Consider the following 20,075-nt stretch of genomic DNA (forward strand, 5'->3'; position numbering starts at 1 on the left):
GAAGTGAGACGACCAATTAAAGTAGATTTAATTTTCTCTAATCCACAGAGGAGTGACACAGTTTCGCCCCTTTTTTCTTTGTTTTTGATTGCTATGTCTATTTAGTTGTGGTGCAAAAACAAAGATTTAATATGCAAATGGAAAATTTAGGGAATGTCCACATCTATTCACAGCTGAAAATTGGTTGAGAAGATGCGATGATGATGTTATAAACATTTGGCTTCATGAATCTTTTGAAAAATCTGGTAAGTACACAGTTTTTGTCATGCAGCTACATATAGTTCAATCCACATGGCTCCTACTGTTGTGAGCTCACTCATTCTAGTAAAATCCTGACTGCAGCCCTTTGATACTCCACCCCTGACTGAAACAGCAGGTCCTTATTTACCATCAAGCCAGCCGTGCTCAGTCAAAGTCGTTCGTGAACCAGTTTTCAGGCAGAAAACGAAGAAAGCAGAAGTAGGTTGTCAGCTGACTGAAATAAATGTAGAATCCATATTCAGTGGGATCAATAAGAGCAAAACATTTGTAAATAAAAAGAGGAATTAAGAACCAAAACACGGACAACATGTGATACACTGACTGACTGGTTATGTTGCCTCGTTCTTGTTTATCATTTAAGACCCCTTGAAGATGCCATTAAATATCAGTCAATATGACAGTGAATTAAATGATATTTTCAGATATAAACAGCCTGATAAGTTTTTTTATGTCAAACTGACTTAAACAGAACACCTCATACGTAACTTGATCCCTGCTCAAATTCAAATTCATGAATATTAAAATGGTTTTCCCCCTAAAATTCAACCCTTCATAGCATAATTCAATTAATTTCACAATCTGCATTTCATGAATGGACGAGATTCTTGTTTATAGTCATTTGTATGGCGTTTCATGTTTTAATAGCTGCACTTTTGAGGCCGCCGTTCTGTCTTGCTGCTGCAGCAAGAATAAAAGCATGATTATATTCCTTAGCTTATCTTTTCTTGTCTGTTATGATTCAATTTTCGCCACAGCACAAGTCCTGCCAAAGACTTATACACTTACAAGCCTTATCAGAGCTTCCCTTCAGTCCTTTCAGGCGTTTGTAGAAAAATCTCTCTTCTCTTGCCTCTTCCACTGCGCCCATCCTCCTTTAGCCTGCATCTCTGGAGCTCTGATGATAATCACTGAAACCTTAACACGTGTCGGCACCGTTACAATCTCTGGACATCCTGTTTTTTCCACGTTGACCACATAAATAGATTATCGTTGTGCTCTTACGTCAGTTGTCAACAAGATATAAGTCGAATTTAGACATAATTCAAAGTCCTCACTCACCAACCTTCATTCGGCATAAACTCCCCAAACTGGTCTGAGGCAATTACTCACTGTTGAAGATGAGAAGATGAGCAATCCATAATCAAGCAGCTCAGAGTTGAGAAACTCCGTGTGATTGATAGCGACTTGTCATTAATGGCAAAATAATAAAGCTTTAGAGTACCAAAGGGATGTTTGACAGGCAAAGGAAATGAGAAAAGATGAATTAATTACACATCTTCCCAGTTAAAAAGTCTACGGACCACATTGCCTCTGCTCTTTCATGTTAAGTGTTTCTTTTTTGTCCTTGAAAAAGTTTTACAGCCTCGGGTGGATAAGACCTCAGAGAAAATATATCTAACTAGCATTCTGATGTCGTATTTGGTTTTCTTTATCGCCCCATTTAAGCAGTCCTGAATACTGTTCTAAAATCAACGGAAATGCAGAAAACATCCATAAATCAGAAAACGTCTCCGATACTCGTTGTTTCGTTGTGTTACTGAACAGGAAACGGCGGCCTCAGTGGTTAGAGTGGGTCATCCAATAACCGGTGGGAGGCGGTTCGATTCCCACTGTCATCACTCAGCTGGAGGGGTGCCAGTCCACCTCCTTGCCACAGCAAAGGTGCCCTTGAGCAAGGCACCTCACCCCCATGCTCCCCGGGCGCTGTGATTGGCTGCCCACCGCTCCATCTGTATATGGCACATGTCTCCATGAGGTGTGACCCTGTGCATGTGTGTGTTCAACAGGCGCCAACCTGGACGGGTTAAATGTGGAAGAGTAATTTTGTGTATTTACATGACAATAAAGTCTCTTAATCTGATGGAAACTAACTCCATAATGTTACAGCATTTCGTAAAATAGATCTTCAACACTGATTGATCTGACTACATTACACATTTTGACCGTGTGATGGTCCGAACCAGATGTCTTCCAGTTCAGGCAAGCCTCTGAACAAGGCTATCATAAGACCTCTTTTTTGCACAGTAAAGTTTGAAGTCGTATCTCCGTATTGCGGTGCTGACAAAGGATTCCCACAGTCAGCTCCTGATAAATAAAGGTTTTTGCTGCAGTGTCATCTGAGGGATCAGTGGGTGTCCAGCTCAGGCTTGTGTCCTCTTTAAAGATATCTAGAAGAATTTCAGTGCATAATCACCTCATGATATTAGACAACAATAAAGGGGCTTCTTCTAGGAGCATTGTTTTAAAACTTTTCAATGATTTTCTTGCACATTTGTTGACGAACTGGAGATGTTCTGCCCTTCTTTGCCCCTGAAGAACGTACTCTTTTGTGGATGCTGCTTCTTAATCAAATTACCTGTTTATTTTACCTCAATACAAGCCCTAAATTGCCCCCATCACAGCTTTATTTTTTAATGTTTTGCCAGCCTGAAATGCAGGAATATATGTATATTATTTTATTATTATATAGTATTGGTATTCAAACTATCTGCAATGAAATAAAAGTCAAAGTAAATATAACAAATACACTTTGCATGTCCTTATCATTGAATTTTTTTCTGTTTTAGGGTTGTATCATTGTCTTCCCTTTGATTTGTCAGTTACCAGCTAAAAACATCAGTGGGAAAGACTGCCATCGAACAAACAAGCATGTTAAGATATCTACTTCATGTAGACAGAGTCTGGCTGTGTTATTGAATATTGTGGCCAGCGAGTTCCTCTGAGGTTTCATTCTTTCTGGCAAATTCCCAACAGGCTGTCATGTGCCTTTTAGTGAGAAATGGCCTTTGTTCCGTCGATCCATAAAGGCACGACTGACATTGTTCTTCATTGATGGATGTCAATGTGTCATGTTCTCCCATCTCTTCAAAGGAACTCGGATGTCCTTTTTGTACTGGAACCACTGACCTGTTGATAACCGAGGCCCTTCATCGGAGATCACTCTGTCTGCCAACAACTAGATGTAAGACATGTGTTGGTGGCGCCAAACTAATGGAGGCTACTGGGCTTTGGGGAAGATTTTGTCTTGTATCCATAAGCAGATTTGTGCCGTAACACAAAACTGACGGACGGATGGACACGAGCTCAGATATGAAAAATGTAGCAGTCTTTTTATTGTATTCCTTTTTACATTATTATTATTGTCATGAATTAATAAAACGTACCAAAAGTATGCTGTGATTACAACATCATGACGTTGCAAACATTGCATTTTTATACTGTTTTTCTATTAATCCAGTAACTTAAAACTGAGTTACTATAAGTGGTTTCCTAAAGGTCTTTTTTAAGGGATTCTCGATGATAGAACGTGTCTTTGGCGAGCTTTAATGATGGATTAAGCTGTTCTGGATTCTTCCTCGACTCTGCAAAGCACCTGTAATGCTGTCTGCCACTTCCTTTGTCAGTCCGTCTGTCATGCTCATGTTCTCTGCTCCTGTTTCGTTATCCCTTTATTCTCCCTCATTCTTGTTTGAGTTTTCTCTGACTGAACTTTCTGTGCCATCCTGCATCTGCAGTGCCAAATGTTCTGCTTTACCTTTTTTCTTTTAAATCTAAATGTTACATTTGAACTACAGCAAATATCAGATATTTAGATGCAACAGACACTTTTAACTCAATCTTCTTCAGTTCAGTTGAAATGTATCCATATAAAATCGAACTACCCTGTTAAACTGCATTTCTCCTCTCACGGCTGCACTTGATGATTATGCAAAAGTCAGTGACTTTTCAAAAATTCTATGTTTCATAAATTAAAATTTAGGAACGACTACAGGTTTTTACAAAGATCAGCATTTTATTGCTGCTTGGAAAACAGCTGAAGCACAAAAGGAGGTGAAGCAAATAGTAATGTGTGTGCCAGGAGGAAGCAGAAGGAATACAAACTAGGATGAGCGAATCAACTTGTGAGAGGGAACAGCCAGAAGATGTGCTTCAGTTAGGCTGAAAAAGGTCAGATGTGATGACAGACTGTTAAACAGGTGATGAGAAGCCACGTCAGTGATATTCCATTCATTGATGGACTTAACAGTCACAAATTCTTCCTGTTGAATTAAAACACTATGCAGCTTCACCGGGTGGGCGTCTTCTCACCTTTTTAAGTTATTTATATCTTCTGGGTGTTTCTGATACTTAATTATTGCGATAAAATATGGCAAATCCTCAGTGCCATATCAGAAGTTTTAGAGAATCTGGAGAAATATCAGCGTTTGCAGAAGAAAGCATGCCTGGGCTCGGGAATAATAGATTTCAAAATGCTGCTCTCAAACACCTATAAAGAGACTTTTTGTTTCATCAGATACAGATGCCTCTCAGCTCTTCCAGTTGTTTCCAGCATTAATACATCCCCACAGTTTGTAATGCTAAGCAGAGTTAAAAAAGACAACCTCGTTGTAATGCTTCATTTGCAGAACGACATCCAGAGAACTCTCCAGGCAGTGGGTTATGGGATGTGTTTAGGACATCCATGTAATTTTAAGACATGAAATGAATTAAATTATCTATTTTTACATTTACAACAAGCTTAGCAAATAAATGCCCCAAAACAAAGCTAATTAACAAAAGTGAAGATTGTTTGTGGTCCCCCCAGCACAGCAGGAATGTGATTTATAGGACTAATTAATTAGCAGTGGAATCAGGTCTCGGCTGCTCCTTCTCATCCGCTGCCCCCATGTCTCAGTTATGTCTGGGATGAGAGTTTGATGTTAATGCTGATGTAAATAAACTGTGAGGGGATGCTCACATCTTTTTTCTTTTAAACTCCAAATGAAGCACCACAGCCGAAACCATCAGCACGATACTGGAATGTGAACTCATTTCCACTGGATGTCAAACTTTCTGCACCACACTGTAAATTCAGTAAGCTATTTAATGACCTGTTGGAGTGTATGTAGACATCTTTTAGTCAGGTTTATGTGCAGCCGTTTTGATCTCCCTTCAAACCAAAGACGCTGTATTTCTTGCTTTTAGTCATTTAATTATAACTGAAACACCATACATATGAATTCATGCAGTAAGTTTGTCTCAACCCTGTGAAATGATCTCAGATAGCTGAACCCTCTGTGACCCCATGGACGAGAGCAGCACTGCACATGTGCAGCTCCCTCATGGGTGCGGCTGCTTGCTCCCCTGTAAACGGATATCAGGTCATAGCATGTAATGGCAGCACTGATTCACAGCACAGAATAGGGCACTTTGGCTCACTATACTGCCCAGTAACTGTATTTTGCACAGGGTGGTGGGCTTTATCCATGATGGAGAGCAATTTAACCAGAGTCGACCTTTCTGCCACTGCCACCAAAGAGTTCAGCTCTGTTTCTATCACAGAGCCAGCCTTAACCTCCTCACCAGTCTGTCCAGTCTTACTGCGTCACCTTTCCTGCTGTTCCCTCCAACACACCACAGCACAGAGGAGGACACAACAGCCTGCTAAAACATCACTCTGTGGTTTACACCTTTCAAGGAAACATGTCTGCATCTCAGGACTGAAAACCAAATGCTGAGCCAACAAACAAATATCTGAATAGTGTAGCTTTTGGGTTCCTGTCTAGATCATTTCATATAAAACCAATGAGGGAAGAACACCACGTTTTATACAATCGCAACAATGTGATGCTCCTCTCCGGCTGTAATTAGTAAAGCAAAGGTTCACGCTTAGGCATCTTGCATAACATAACCAAAGAGTCTACATATCAGAGGCGGAGAAGGGGAGCACATATCTGCAATCCTTAACCAACCCCTGACACGCTCTGTTATCCATACTCAGATCCAGTCACAACTGAGCAAAGTTCAGCAACCCAGAACAACTCAGGCGGTGAATCCAGAGCCCAACGACATTCCAGTTAGCTTCCCTCCGTCCCTCAGGGCTGCCTCAACAAGCTAACTGTTGTGCTGGCTACCGAAAGCTCAGGATGAAATTAGGAAGTTATTATTGAGTGCAATAATGTGTCTCTATGATGCAGCCTTCCCTGATATTTTCATGGGTTACATCTACTGCCCAACTACAAATGAGGCTTCTATTAGCCATTTACAGGGGACAGTTACAGTCTCAGTGTAACAAGTATTAGATCAGGGTTGTTTTCAGACAACACTGCCAATCAGGAAACCCTGAAAGTGTGGGGTTTGTCTTATTTTGTTGGGTTTCTTTGTCTTGTCATTTCCTGTTTTATTTTGAAATAATAAATCTCCTCTCGTTTCAGGTCACTTACCTTTCCTCATGTGTCACCAGTCTGATTGTCTTCCCTGATTCCCAGTTGTGTTCCTTATTACCTCCATATGTACGTCTCCCTTTGTCCTGTGCCAGAGTGTTCGTTTCTGCCCTTGTGTCTGTACGTTCACCCGAGCCTCGCCATTGTTTCCAAGCCCTAGTGTCCTGCTCCATTGCATTCCTCCAAGAGAGAGATTTTGATTTTGGCAAATTTTGTGTCATAGATTTAGTTTAATAGTTAAAGTTTGTATCGTCTTTTTGTTTCCTCTGTAAGGAGTGATTTTGGTTTTGATGTTTTCATAGTGCCTCCAGTTTTTAAGGAGTGTTTTTGTTTTGTGACGCTGTCTCCGTCTAAAGAGTGCTTCACAGTATTTTGGATAAAGTTAAAAGTCTTTTGTTTTCCTCCTAGAGTGGAGTGATCTTTTGTTTGTTCATTTTTATAGTCACGCTTCTTATTTATTGGAAGAAGTGTGTTCTAGATAATTTTGATAGATGATATTTATTTCTCTGCCTTGGAGAACTATAGTCTTGATTAAAAAAACCATTATACCCTGCATCTGTGTTCTGCCTGGTAATGACACCTGATGAAGATAACGAGTTGTAGAATATTAACAAATACATCTTTTACTTGTGTGGTCTGTTTTGTGTATAGCCTAAAGAAAAGACCACTACTGATGATCATATCAATGAATGCTAACAGTGGAAAGACAGAAAACAGCCCAAATTAGACAAAGTGAGAAAAAAAAGCTGCGTTACATTAATTTCAGCCTTTTCACTAGTCTGGCATACGAATACAGTCTGCCTATAACTTTCTTGCCGACTTTAGCATCGGGTTAAACCCTCTCCCCTGTAAGATGATGGATATCAGCAACACTTTCTCAGTGGTTAATGTAACAGCTGGTGCGCTTTCCTAATAAGTCATAACATGCAACGCTTTGAATTTAAGCCCTTTTCATGCTTTCTTTACTCCTCCCATCTGCTTAGTTTCAGATTTAATTTTAAAATAAAACCTGACTCCTTCCCAGTGGCATGAGAATTAAACTGAAAATGCTAATTAGATACAGACTAAGCCTCTTGTGTGAGGCACATAGTTTTGGAAACACAATTAATATTCATGTAGTTAGCATATAAGGGACAAATCCCTGTTGACTAAATGCAACCTTCTTGTCACAGGTGGCTGTTTATGTGGAGAAACAAGAAGAAAAAGAATCACAGTCAGCATTTTTCCCCTGTATTCATAGAATAAAACTTAAATTATGAGAAACATATCTGTAAAGACTGAAGAGCAGGTAGGTTATTGTGTTGGAGATGAAGTTTACAGATGATTAGTAATGATTAACAGGAAAGTGGTGTTTTCATTGCTTAGTTGCTTTTTGCCTGTTTGAACACATTTATGTGGTTAGACTCCAGAGTCAATATTCTGCAGAGGACTTTGTATGTGTAGATGATTCTGTTTTCTGACTGTGTGCTTGATCTGATGAGAAGCTTAAAGCAGTTTCGTTTTGCTTGACACTTTTATCTGGGCCGGAGCATTTGTACAATATTTCAATTAATGTTGAGTAACTGCAAGAACAGTTCATGGAGGACTTTAAAGAGGTTGTTCCAACAAACCTTCAAACATGCATATTTTCATTTGACTAAGTTTTTTTTTTACATGAGAAAGTGGTAAAACTTTCAATTAAAGTTTTTCAGCGTAATTAATACCGCGTTGCCATGAGCTATTTCCACATTGTGTTTATTCCCCTCTAGTTATCAGAGCCTCAAAGCCTCAGCAGAGACAGTGTTTCTGTCACAATACATTACCACAGCCTATTATTTTAAGGAGTTTTTTAACATCTTGAAAAATAAAAACAAAAGTACTCCCTGCCCTGCCTTAAAACTTGAAGTATTCATGAATTTTCCAAAGTATTTTGGTAGCATAAACAGAAAGAGAGTGTGGTAATAAACACTTTACTGCCCCCTTTTTTAAACCCCATAAGCTGCTTCTCATACACTGGACATTGTGTACTGCAAACAATCTGATTAAGTAAGTATATGAAAATAAAAAGGTACAATGTTTTATTTTTCTCTCTTTCACAGGACCTTTAATGTTAGAGCATCCTTTCCTTGAAAGTCTTTGCAATATATAGGCAATACGGTCTGATCCTGCAAGCTGCAGCTCCACAGTCCACATATTTTAAAGCCAAAAGGTTCATGGCAGACAGCTGAGGCTGGAAACTGCTCAACTTGCTGCAAAAGGCACCAGGACGGCATTCACTGCCACTGAGAGGCTCACAGGGGAGGAACAATAGTGGGCAAACACCTTTAGACTCGCTTGCCCTCTGCTTTCTACAGGATGTGTATAAAGGAGACCTGCATGGCTGCCAAACTACTACTGGCCACCGGGAAGCTTTTTTTTCCCCTCTTTCTTTCGTCCCTATCAGACTTTGCAGAATCTGATGTAGGTTTTTTCATGGCTTCTGCCTCGACCACTGGGAGCCCTTCTTCTTCCAGACACCCCTGTTCCACCGAGCCAAAGACATTCAGGTTTGGCTGAAGCAGCAGAGTGTGCTGCCTGGAAGTGAGCTTGTGTACTCAAACAAACACGCACTGCATTTTCCCCTTTGTTTATCGATTTACTGTTTACCCCATAAGGATACAGCAAACATTACTCTTTTCTCAAAACTACTTCCTATGTGAAGATGAAGTGCTGCAATGATGTTCTCACCAGAGCACGCAACTTTGTGTGCCGAGTAGTTCCTGCTCCACATCTCTTTGGTGTAATCAGGCGATCCGGATGCTCATGCATGAACACAAACGTGTGTACACAAACATGGACATGCGTCTCTTCAATCAAGTGAAATTCTAGCTTTACTTTCACAGATGAACACACCATCTTTAGCTGAAAAGACTCCCAGAAAAAGGAGGTTATGATCTGACTCAAAAACTTTCCAGTTTAATCAAGCCAGAGAGCTGTTTATGAGCAGCTTGATAACCTGGAGTTCCACTTTAGCTGTTGGCTGTGTTTGGTGTGGTCTGAGTTTTTGCTTGCAATTCAAGCATGACGCACAGTAGTTTCCAAGGTTGCTCATTTAAGCCCATTAAGTGTCAGGTATAAGAGTTCCCCAATGAAAAAAAAGAATACTGAAAAAGCTGAATGTTTAGGACACTATGTCAAATAAGTACATGTTAAAAGTGTAATTCCACCAAAGTTGGTAAATGGATCTAAAATAAGTCACTTAAAGTGCTTTACTGATCACTGCAGGCCACATTCACCCTTTCAAACACACGCTCATTTAGCACTTCTTAGTCTACACTCTGCAGTTGGTTGTCAAAGATGCCAAAGATGCACAATAAAAAGTATGCCGACACTTGTCCCATCTCTCAGTTGTTAAAAAAAAGCCATTTTGGCATTATTGTCCACCACCTTTAAGAGATTTGAATCACACCTATATAGCTCCTATTTTGAGTAACTTGACATCGGCCTTGTGAAACTACAGACTGACCCTTTTATGATACTCCGCCTCTCTCTGAGTTGTGAGAGTTGTTGTAAACCGTGACCTGTTGTGGCTTCATACTTTTTTATTTCAACACAAAATCCCATTATCAATGACACAATATGTTGCAACACAGCAATACTTATTGCTGTGTTAAAAAATGAGTTGCAGCAAATGAGGTAAGTAATGCTGCATTGATATGAAACACATTTCTGTTTATCACAACATCCACAATGATCTACTAATGGGAGGGATATATACTTAAGCTTTCTTAAAAAATACTTTGCACCTTGCTGTATTGATAAGTTAATTCAAACCCCAACAAAAATAGATTTTTATTCCAGGTTGTAAGGCAAAAAAAATAAAAAATTCCTAAGGGAGCAAATGTTCTTTGAGTAAACTCAGCTTTTAATTCGACTCAACAGAAGCTCTTTGTCTATGAAAACATTTCGATAAGCCATGGAGCTCTGTTGGCTTCATCTTTTACTAACAGGCCTCAGTTTAACCACAAATGAACAAAGAAACATGATCAAACTGTGTACAAAGTTTATATTTGCCTGCAACTGTAAATACTAGGGTGTCATCTCTGAATATATGTGTTTAAGTTTCCTTTTATACCCACAAAGAGGCATCTGAGGTAACAACATTCTGAGCAGAAGTTTTTAATAAATCAAAATCCAAGACATCCCAGGTGGGCTTTTCTCACACACTTGGAGGCAGACATTGTCTGAAAACAGGGTCTGAATACCAAATCACTCTCTGTACATTTTACAATTGGCTCTGGAAACCCTGTGGACAAACTGACAATTTTTTTTTCCTAGACATCTTCTATGGACAAATAATGAGCCTGGTCATAACACCTGGCCTCACTTTCTGCAGTGTCTTTATTTTTCTTTTCTATTGAATGTACCATGAGAAAAGCTAGCAGTCTTATCTATCCATTCATCTGTCTCATCAAGCTCATTTTCTTAATTTCTATCCATTTATTTTACACCAATATCTCAAAAACTGATCTTAAAACAGTCTTTATAAAATCTACACTGACCAGCCACTTTAGGAACACCTGTTCAATCACCTGTTAACACAAACAGCTAATCAGCCAATCGCATGGCTGCAACTCAATGCATTTATGCATGTAGAGGTGGTCAAGACAACCTGCTGAAGTTTAAAAAGAGCATCAGAACGGGGAAGAAATGGGATTTAAGTGACTTAGAACGTGGCATGGCTGTAGGTGTCAGACGGGCTGGTCTGAGTATGTTAGAATCAGCTGATCTGCTGGGATTTTCACCCACAACCATCTCTGGGTTTTACAGAGAATGGTCCGAAAAAGAGAAAATATCCAGTGAAAATGCCCTGTTGATGTTAGAGGTCAGAGGAGAATGGGCCGACTGGTTCCAGATGACAGGAAGGCAACAGGAACTCAAATAAGCACTCGTTCCATCCAAGGACTGCAGAAAAACCATCTCTGAACGCACAACACATGGAACCCTGCAGAAGATGGGCTGCAGCAGCAGGAGACCACACCGGGCGCTGCTCCTGTCAGCTAACAACAGGAAACTGAGACTAAAATTCACACAGGCTCACCAGAACTGGACAATAGAAGATTGGAAAAACGTTGCCTGGTCTGACGAGTCTCCATTTCAGTCGCAGTAGAATTAGTAGCGGAACAGAAAAATTACAAAAATTACATAACAAATTACGTTCTGCTAGTTCCAGCCGTTAGTACCGGGTTAATTTGTTAGTATGTCATTAATATGCCAAATTTATCACGTTGACATATATATATATATATTCTTGAACATCACAATGAGTTCCCTGCACTCCAGTGGCCTCCACAGTCACCAGATCTCAGTCCAACAGAGCACCTTTGGGATGTGGTGAAATGGGAGATCATAGATGTGCAGCCGACAAAGCTGCAGCAACTGCGTGATGCTATCATGTCAATATGGAGCAAAATCTCTGAGGAATGTTTCCAACACCTTGTTGAAAGTATGCCATGAAGAATTAAGGCAGTTCTGAAGGCCTTTTACTAGCAAGGTGTCCCTAATAAAGTGGCCGGTGAGTGTATATTTCTACATTATCTAAATGAGAGCAAGAGTCTATGTTTGAAAAAACAGTTTGTCTGTGCAAAATTCATCCAACCTCCTAGTTCCTATAGATTTTCTTGTAACGCATTATGCAAAAACTCCTATTATGTTTATGGGACCTTTTCAGTTCCAAAGCTCCTCCCAAAAACATATTTTCGTTTGTCTGTGTTTTAGTTTGGCTCTATGAGTTAAACGATTATTGCGTTTGTCTCTGAGCCCCTCCAATGCCTTGTTTTTCTCTAGATTGGGTTGATATTTACACATTAAGGGTAAATTGCAGCTAATCTGTTGAACGTTAGCATCAAATAACTGATAACAATAGATATTTATTTGCCTGAATGATAAAATCAAGGATTTTCCTTTGGTTTATGGAAATGTTGTTAGCGTTTGAATGAAACAGACACACTTCATAATTTATCTGTCTGCTTCTGTCCTCTGTCACATCACCTATGAACATGCACGTGTTATACAGATGATTTCCCTCCAGTTCTTCTGGTACAGACTTTGTACTTTGTTAGAATTTAGTTTTGTTTGCCTAAAGACTACTATTGCAGAACTGGTCTGACATTTAAAGATGGATAATCTGTGCTTTTTAAATTGAACCCTTTTGAAAGGCTTGCACCTTGTGGTGAACTCTGCAGTTACTCTTGCAAAATCCTCTCTTTATACGGTACTAGGATGATAACATACCTTCCTCTTGAGCGCTCTTCACTTGGACAGATGTTGTGAAATTGCTTTTTTAACTTGAAAAGGATCCTGCAATCATCCAGGATTATTCCTCTCCATGAATGTTCATGTCTTTTTATGAAAGTGAGCTCACTGATGTGTTCTTTTTTTTCAGAAAATGAAATCAGCTGATATGACCGATCCTATCTCATTGAAAGATTTCCTCCACCATCAAGGCAAAAGCCAAGGTAGAGGTACATGAACATTAGTGTTTGTTTGTTGGCAAGATTTTGCAAAAACTACCAAGTCAATTGAATGAAACACTGCAAAGTATTGAGACAATAACTTCACTTGGTTAGGGATGGAAATCAAAACTACTTGGTTAGGGTTACGAAAACAATCATAAAAAGAATGTATTTCAGGCCTATCACCATCTTGGAAACCATTATTAGACCTCACATGGAGGTGCTCTCCCATCATATCTGCACACAGTGTCTTCAAAATCTGTGACTTCTCCCAAAAAAGAGTATTTTGAGTTAATTTTGTGGAAATTTGGGCAGCAACTATATACACAAACTCTTCCATGCAGTTGGTATAGAGGTGTTAAAACACATTCAAATCCAGTTGTCCACATAATTTTTCCCAGATGTCACAGCTGAACCATTTTCACGTCCCTGTTATAAACAATGAAGTGAACTATTTTATCATCTGCAAAATTAAAAAGAAAATGAGTAGCATATGCTCCGGGGCAGTAACACTATGCAGTAAAAGTCGTGCGCACACAGGAACGGTAAGGCCACATGAAAATAAATTAACTGTCTTATACTTGTATTAATTCCTTATCAAACTGGTATGTGCAGCACTCAGCACAATCAGGCTGTCTTAGTCGTACAATGCCCCTGGTCATGTAGTGGCCAGGAGAGTCCTGTTACTTTGTGCTGAAAAGGTCATCCTGGCCCGATCTCTGTGGGTGCCAGTGACAGTCACGCTGAAATGGAAATGTCCCTGTTCGATGTGACACTTAATCTGAAAGCTGTTAACAAGATAAGTACATAACATGTGTGTGTGCATCCTTTCAGTCACCCTTTCCTCTCGTTGTCATCTTCTTTCTGCTTCTGCTCCCATCTTTTCTGTGTTTCAGATGTGATGGAGCTGTGACACTGTTTACCTTTTCAATGCCAATTATTATGCTCATCAGAATGTAAGAACATGAGCTATTGTCTCCAGCTCCTTGTTACAGACTGAGTGCAATTAACTCAACGCACAGGCTGACATATTCCTGAGGACTTTTTTTTTACTAAACTTGACTTGAAAAGTAAATGCTTTGAATGATGGCATGCTGTCTGAAGACTCTGTCTGTGTGGTTAGATGTTTACTGTCTGAAACTATCTGAACCTTTGAACTGTCAGTTCATACTTGTGTTTACCTCTGATGACGAAATGTCAAACTGAGCATTACTTTAAATAGCAGGAGTGAATACAGAATGCCAGAAGACTCAAAGGAGAGTGCTTCGGTTTGCAAAGTTTGCATCAGTTTGATTAAAATGATTTTGACTACTCAAGTAATTTACTTATGTAGGAAGAAAGCAAATGAGCAAAGAGACTAACATCCAAATGAAGTCCACGGGGGAACTGGTAAAAGAGTTTTGCAGACAGAAAAAGGATGTTAATTAGGATTTGAATCAGAGTTTGGGCTGTGGGCACCATGATCTGACTACAATGGGAGGCAATTAAAAGTCTATAAACGTGAGGATGAATAAAGTAAGAAAGTTGTATTTCACTTAAAGAAAATAAAGATACAGCTGTGTTATCACTGTCAAAAGTCTTTGAATTTGGGCTGATTATTTGGAGGTGAATTATTAGCATATGACAACTGCATTGTGCAGCCCTCTGGTTACCAAATTTTCTCGTCACTCCTGTATGTCGTAGCTTTCTTATAGGCCTGAAACGCTCCAGATAAATGTGAACCAGCTTTAACCGAAGTTGCTTCTTTTTTATTTCATATAATAGAAATAGTTATTCTTACCATTTGTAAACATAGCATTTCATACTTCCTCCACTTCTTTTAAACTAATGCTTAATTCAGTGTACATCGACAGTGGAATCGATGTTGGAATTCAAATTTTTCTAATTAACAAAGAAATTTTGTGTTTTCTGTGAAATATCCCTTTTTTTGGGAAGCTTTAACCAAGTTACAGATTAGGAAATATGACGTCCAGTGGATTTTTCTTTGATATTTCCTCGTAAAAGATCTAAAATAAAACTATTTAATGGCTGCACACACAGAGGTTATATTCTAAAGCAAAAAAGTCCACGTTCTGCTCACAGAGCGCATGTGTTTGTATGCATGTGTGACAGCTATATGAGCGCTTCTTATGCTTCTCATACCCACATGCTTTGTCTGGCTGGTTTCTGCCCAAAGATTGCAGCGTTCAAACATCCAGAAAAACAGCAAAATAAGAAAATAAGCAAGGAAAACACGAGGAGACAGCTTCATCACTGCAAAGAAATACACCACCACACACTGAAGGGTTCTAAGACACGACTGAGAGGGATTATTTGGGATGAGTCTGTGTATTCTTTTTTACTTAGTGTGCCTTTTAAGTGATGAACTTTTAACTTATTATCTAGTATCTAATTTGTCATTTGGTGCTGGGTAATGACATGCATACACACTGAGCCTTAAGTGCCTTCTATTTATATACAATGTCATGACATCACACCAAGCAATTCAGTGCTGCAGCACATTAATGTGTCAGAGGGAGAGACGGCAAATTTTGGTGCTTAATTGAACCACCAAATTAGGAGGGTGTTTGGTGGATGATGCATTGAGTGTGAGACAGGTCACATGTGTTAGCAGTGCAGCTCCAGGTGACAGCCTGAACTAGGTCTCATTGTTGCTTCATGCAGAAATAACTTGATTAAAGAAATATAAGGAACAAACAAATCTATAAATGAATGAAGTTTCTAAATTGTGATACCACACTTTTCTCCTTATAAAGTATTTTTCCCCTTGATCACCAACATTCACTATCCCTGTTTAAGCCATCAAAATGGAAAACAATGTCAAGCACAATCAAAGTTTAAATACATCTTTCCCCTGTAAACTTACAAAATTCAATCCTTCTCCTGACTGCAGGATAGAAACAGCAATGACTTCACTACTGCAAAACTCTGAGATTGTGTACACACAGTTGGAAGTTGTATACAGTATAAATCAAGTCTGATACAGCAGAGCCTGAAATGTTTTTCCTGTTTTTTCCTTTACACATTGCTCCTACTTGTCAAAAGCTGCTAGTAACTAAACCAGTGCGCACTTGGTCAGAGAGTTTGGTGTGTTAATACTTTTTTAAAGATTTTTTTCTCAGGCTCTGGTGGTCTATACAGTTGAAGGCCGGATGATTCCATACATGGACCGCCCACTCCACCACATGAGCCAGCCGTTGGCCCTTTGTGTTTTATTTAACACGTAAGTTACTTTTGACACAAACATCATTAGCTGAAGGCTGTTTTTCTAACCTTGGGTCCAACACAAGGTTTCACTCAATGGGCTATGGAGCAACAACCTTACATTATCTTGTTCTATTGAGCAGCTTTTATTATGGGAGCATGAGCACGAGCTCTCATAAGCCGAGAAGAACAAAGATCGTCTCCCATAAAGAGTAATACAGCTTTGTACATTTGCATCTCATTCTGATACACTACAAAGTACTTTGTATTAGCCACATTTTAATGAGAATCCCATTAATTTTTGTATTGCTCAGAGAGAGCAAAGAGTTTCTTTGTGGGAAAGCTTTGAGGCAGAAAAAGTTGTTCATCAGTGTCTGCTTCTTCTCTACATTTAAACTCGATGGTTCAAACTGCAGGATGCTGGCTCTTTTGACTGTTTTGATAATTGTCTGACATGAAAAACCTAACACACACACACACAAAAACAAAATACAACAGCAAACAAAACACAGAATGCAAAGATTTTCCAAGACATTTCACAAAACATCCATCCACCCATTTTCTACACAAGCTTTAACGAATTCAGGGTCACAGGAAGCCTGGAGCATGTCCCAGCTGCCATTAGCTGAGAGGCAGCACACATTCTGGACAGACTGCTCGTCCATCACAGGGCCAACACAGAGACAAATAACCATGCACACTCACACTCCGTCCTATGGTCAATTTAGAATAAAAAATGAACCCATCGTGCATGTTTTGGACTGTTGAAGGGAGCCCGAGAGAACACGGGGAGAACATGGAAACTCCACACACTCCAGGTGGGTTTCAGACCGAGAACCTTGTTGCTGTGAGGTGGCAGTGATCACCACACCACTGAGTGGTCCTTTAAGACTTCATTAAACACCAGCAAAAACTAGAACAAAAAAGTCAGAAAGATGTATCTTAAGCAAAGCAAATCTTAAAGAAATAAGTTCACTGATATGTTTGCACATTATAAATGTCTAAATAGTTTTTGAATTATCTGAATTTCACTGTGTTTTCCATTTTCCGTGTGTAATCTATAGCAGATTTTATAATATCACACAAGATGCAATGTTGTAATCCTTCACAAGTTAGCCGAGTTTCATTTTGGCCATGTCAGTTGTTACCTTGGTAACAGCAAACACTGTGTGATCCCACAGCAAATTTCTTGGCAGTTAATCAGAAATACTATGTAAGAACAGCTGATTAAAGTGTTTACAGAGTAGCCAAACAAACATGTGTGTCCTGAGCTGTTTTCCACTTCACAGTGGGACATGTGGGAGTTGGTTACACTGCTGAAGAGATGGCGATGTCACCTGGAACTCTTCATCCAATAGCTCGCCAGGCTGCTCCTTCTTGTTCAATTGAACCATGCAACAGTTTAAATGAAACATGAGAAATAGTGAGTGCAACACAGAGTTTCCCCACTTGAACATTTTCAATGTGAAGCGGTCACAGTAAAGAACGCTGGATCTGCATTAGAACTGATTGGATACAGCCCTGACACGGCGGTAGGAGAGTAAACTATGTGAGGCTCATGTCAATGAGAAAGCACGCTGCTGCATGTAAGCACTGGATTACATGCATTGTTTCCTTTGAATCCCCGGTGTTTCTAAAGGCCATTTAAATGCTGGAAGAAACAAGGAAAACTAGTATAGAGTGAGGCAATTACTGAATGGAGAATACTGAAAGGCCTTTGTAGAAGAAAGGGAGGCTATAATTTGTAAAAGATTCCACAAAGAGCTTAAAGATTGCAGCTTAAACGCAAGTCAAGTCCATTTGTCTCCCAATTTCTTAAACAAAACCTTCAACAGTAGATATTAAAGGGGTCCACCAACTTGTACAGAATGATGTCATTGACAGAGATGAATAAAAATGAATGCATAACATGAACAATTGGGCAATGCACTCAGCTGGGTTTGATACAAAAATACACTGGTATACAGGACTACAATATCGATCTGCAGCCTTTACAAGTACATTTTCAGCCTTTAGAACATGCTTTACAGTGACAAAAGCCTTTCCGTTCATGATCTTACAAAAAAAAATAAAACCTCAGCTGATATCAGCAAACGCATGTAATGCGAAAAAGCTTTCGGGTATATTTTCATTTTGAATTATTGACATGATCCCTTCACCTCATGCTCTGGAAATGTAACCCATTTATTGTAATGAGCATTAAATCCCCTTACAGTCATGTATGCACACTCCATTTATCGTTTATTAAAAATTCCTGTGCAGCTTCTGCAGACTACAAAAAAATACAAATCATCTTCATGAAGGAAATTAAATCAGGCCAGTCTGTTTGTGGATTTCACTGCAGGATCTTGTGCGTTATCAACACAAAGTGAAGTGGACCTCAGGTGCGTGGAGGGATCTGATATATATATATATATATATATATATATATATATATATATATATAGATATATATATATATATATATATATAGATATATATATATATATATATATATATATATATATATAAAGTCTATCCCATTTTACCTGAAATACATACAAGAATTGTAAAGAAATATCACGTTTTATTTTTAACTTGAACTATTTCCAATAACACCGAGCAGGGGGTATGTTTTGGTCTTTAATATTTTCCTATCACAGTAGGTGATGTGAAACTGTATGGCGATGAAAATCAAAACTTTTTTTTATACTTTGCTACATGTTGTTCACATCTGATAAATAATGTACTAATAAATATTGATTCATGTACCTCAAGAGGAACCACAAAACCCAAAAGCCCCAATGTTTTGAGCTTTTCCTCTGATTGAATGTTTATGGCCAGAGGCAATGTGTGGTCCTTTCACTGTACTGTATTAATCATAATTTCATTCTAGGTAATGAATTATGATTCTTTTTAGCCTCATCTTATTCAATTTGATGAGCAACCAGTGATACATACCCAAAGATTCAGATTTAGATAGTTGGGGACAGTACTACAAGCAGTATGTGTGTTTTTGTTGCGTTATTGGTCGTGCAGAGCCTGCCGATCATCCACAGGCAGCCCCACCATGTCCAAAAGGGTGACGTGATTGATATGTCTTATTTCAGTTATTCATGAAGGTCATTAACCTTGCAAGTCTCTTTTTGGCACAGCAGCATAGCTGATAACAACACTGACTAGAAACCAAAGAGAGGTTCACAATAAACAGCATCTCCAGCGACAGCATGACAGCATCTCCAGCGTTTACAGCCACATGTATAAATCATGCAGAGTGAGACATGCATTCTTTATTCACATGTATATTTGCTGAAGCAGGCATGAAAACTTATGCCGTAGAAGGAATTATTTCAAGCCAAAAGCCTGTTAATAAGGCCAGGCCAATAAAGATGTCATACATTAGTCATAGTTTATTACAGAATGTGGGCTTAGATGAGAGGGAATTATGCTGGCTGGCTTTAATTGCCTGATTTTCTTCATCACCTCTGCTCTACCTACGTGCTGGAACTCTCATCTATTTATTTACTATCCAATTTTTAAATCAGACCTCTGTGTCTTTTGATAACCTCACCGGTAGAAAGGCCATGTGCACCCTTGGGCACCAATAATTGCTGTGTCCTCTGCAGCTACATGCTGACAGCCAGTTTAAGCTTATAGGAAAACTGCCAATGGATTGTGAGACTGTTGACATATAACAACAAATGAGATTGAGGAAGCAGTGCACTACAATATGTCGCCAAGGCAACTTTAAGAGGCTCTGAAAGCTAATAGACAAAAGAGGTAAACATGCTCAGTAATGAAGGTTCTAGAGTGTGCTTCAAGGAAAGTTTGATTTCTGTTCTTCGATGTTCAATGTGTTCTTTAGGGACTCTGAAGCATTTTACACTGTGCCTCCCAAAGGCTTGGATGTGATTTGAAAAGCGAATTAAATTAGACAGTGCTTAAGGTGGAAGCT

The sequence above is a fragment of the Leuresthes tenuis genome, unplaced genomic scaffold (genome assembly GCF_036924035.1).
Source record: "Leuresthes tenuis unplaced genomic scaffold, fLeuTen1.0.hap1 SCAF_24, whole genome shotgun sequence".
Lineage (NCBI taxonomy): Eukaryota > Metazoa > Chordata > Actinopteri > Atheriniformes > Atherinopsidae > Leuresthes > Leuresthes tenuis.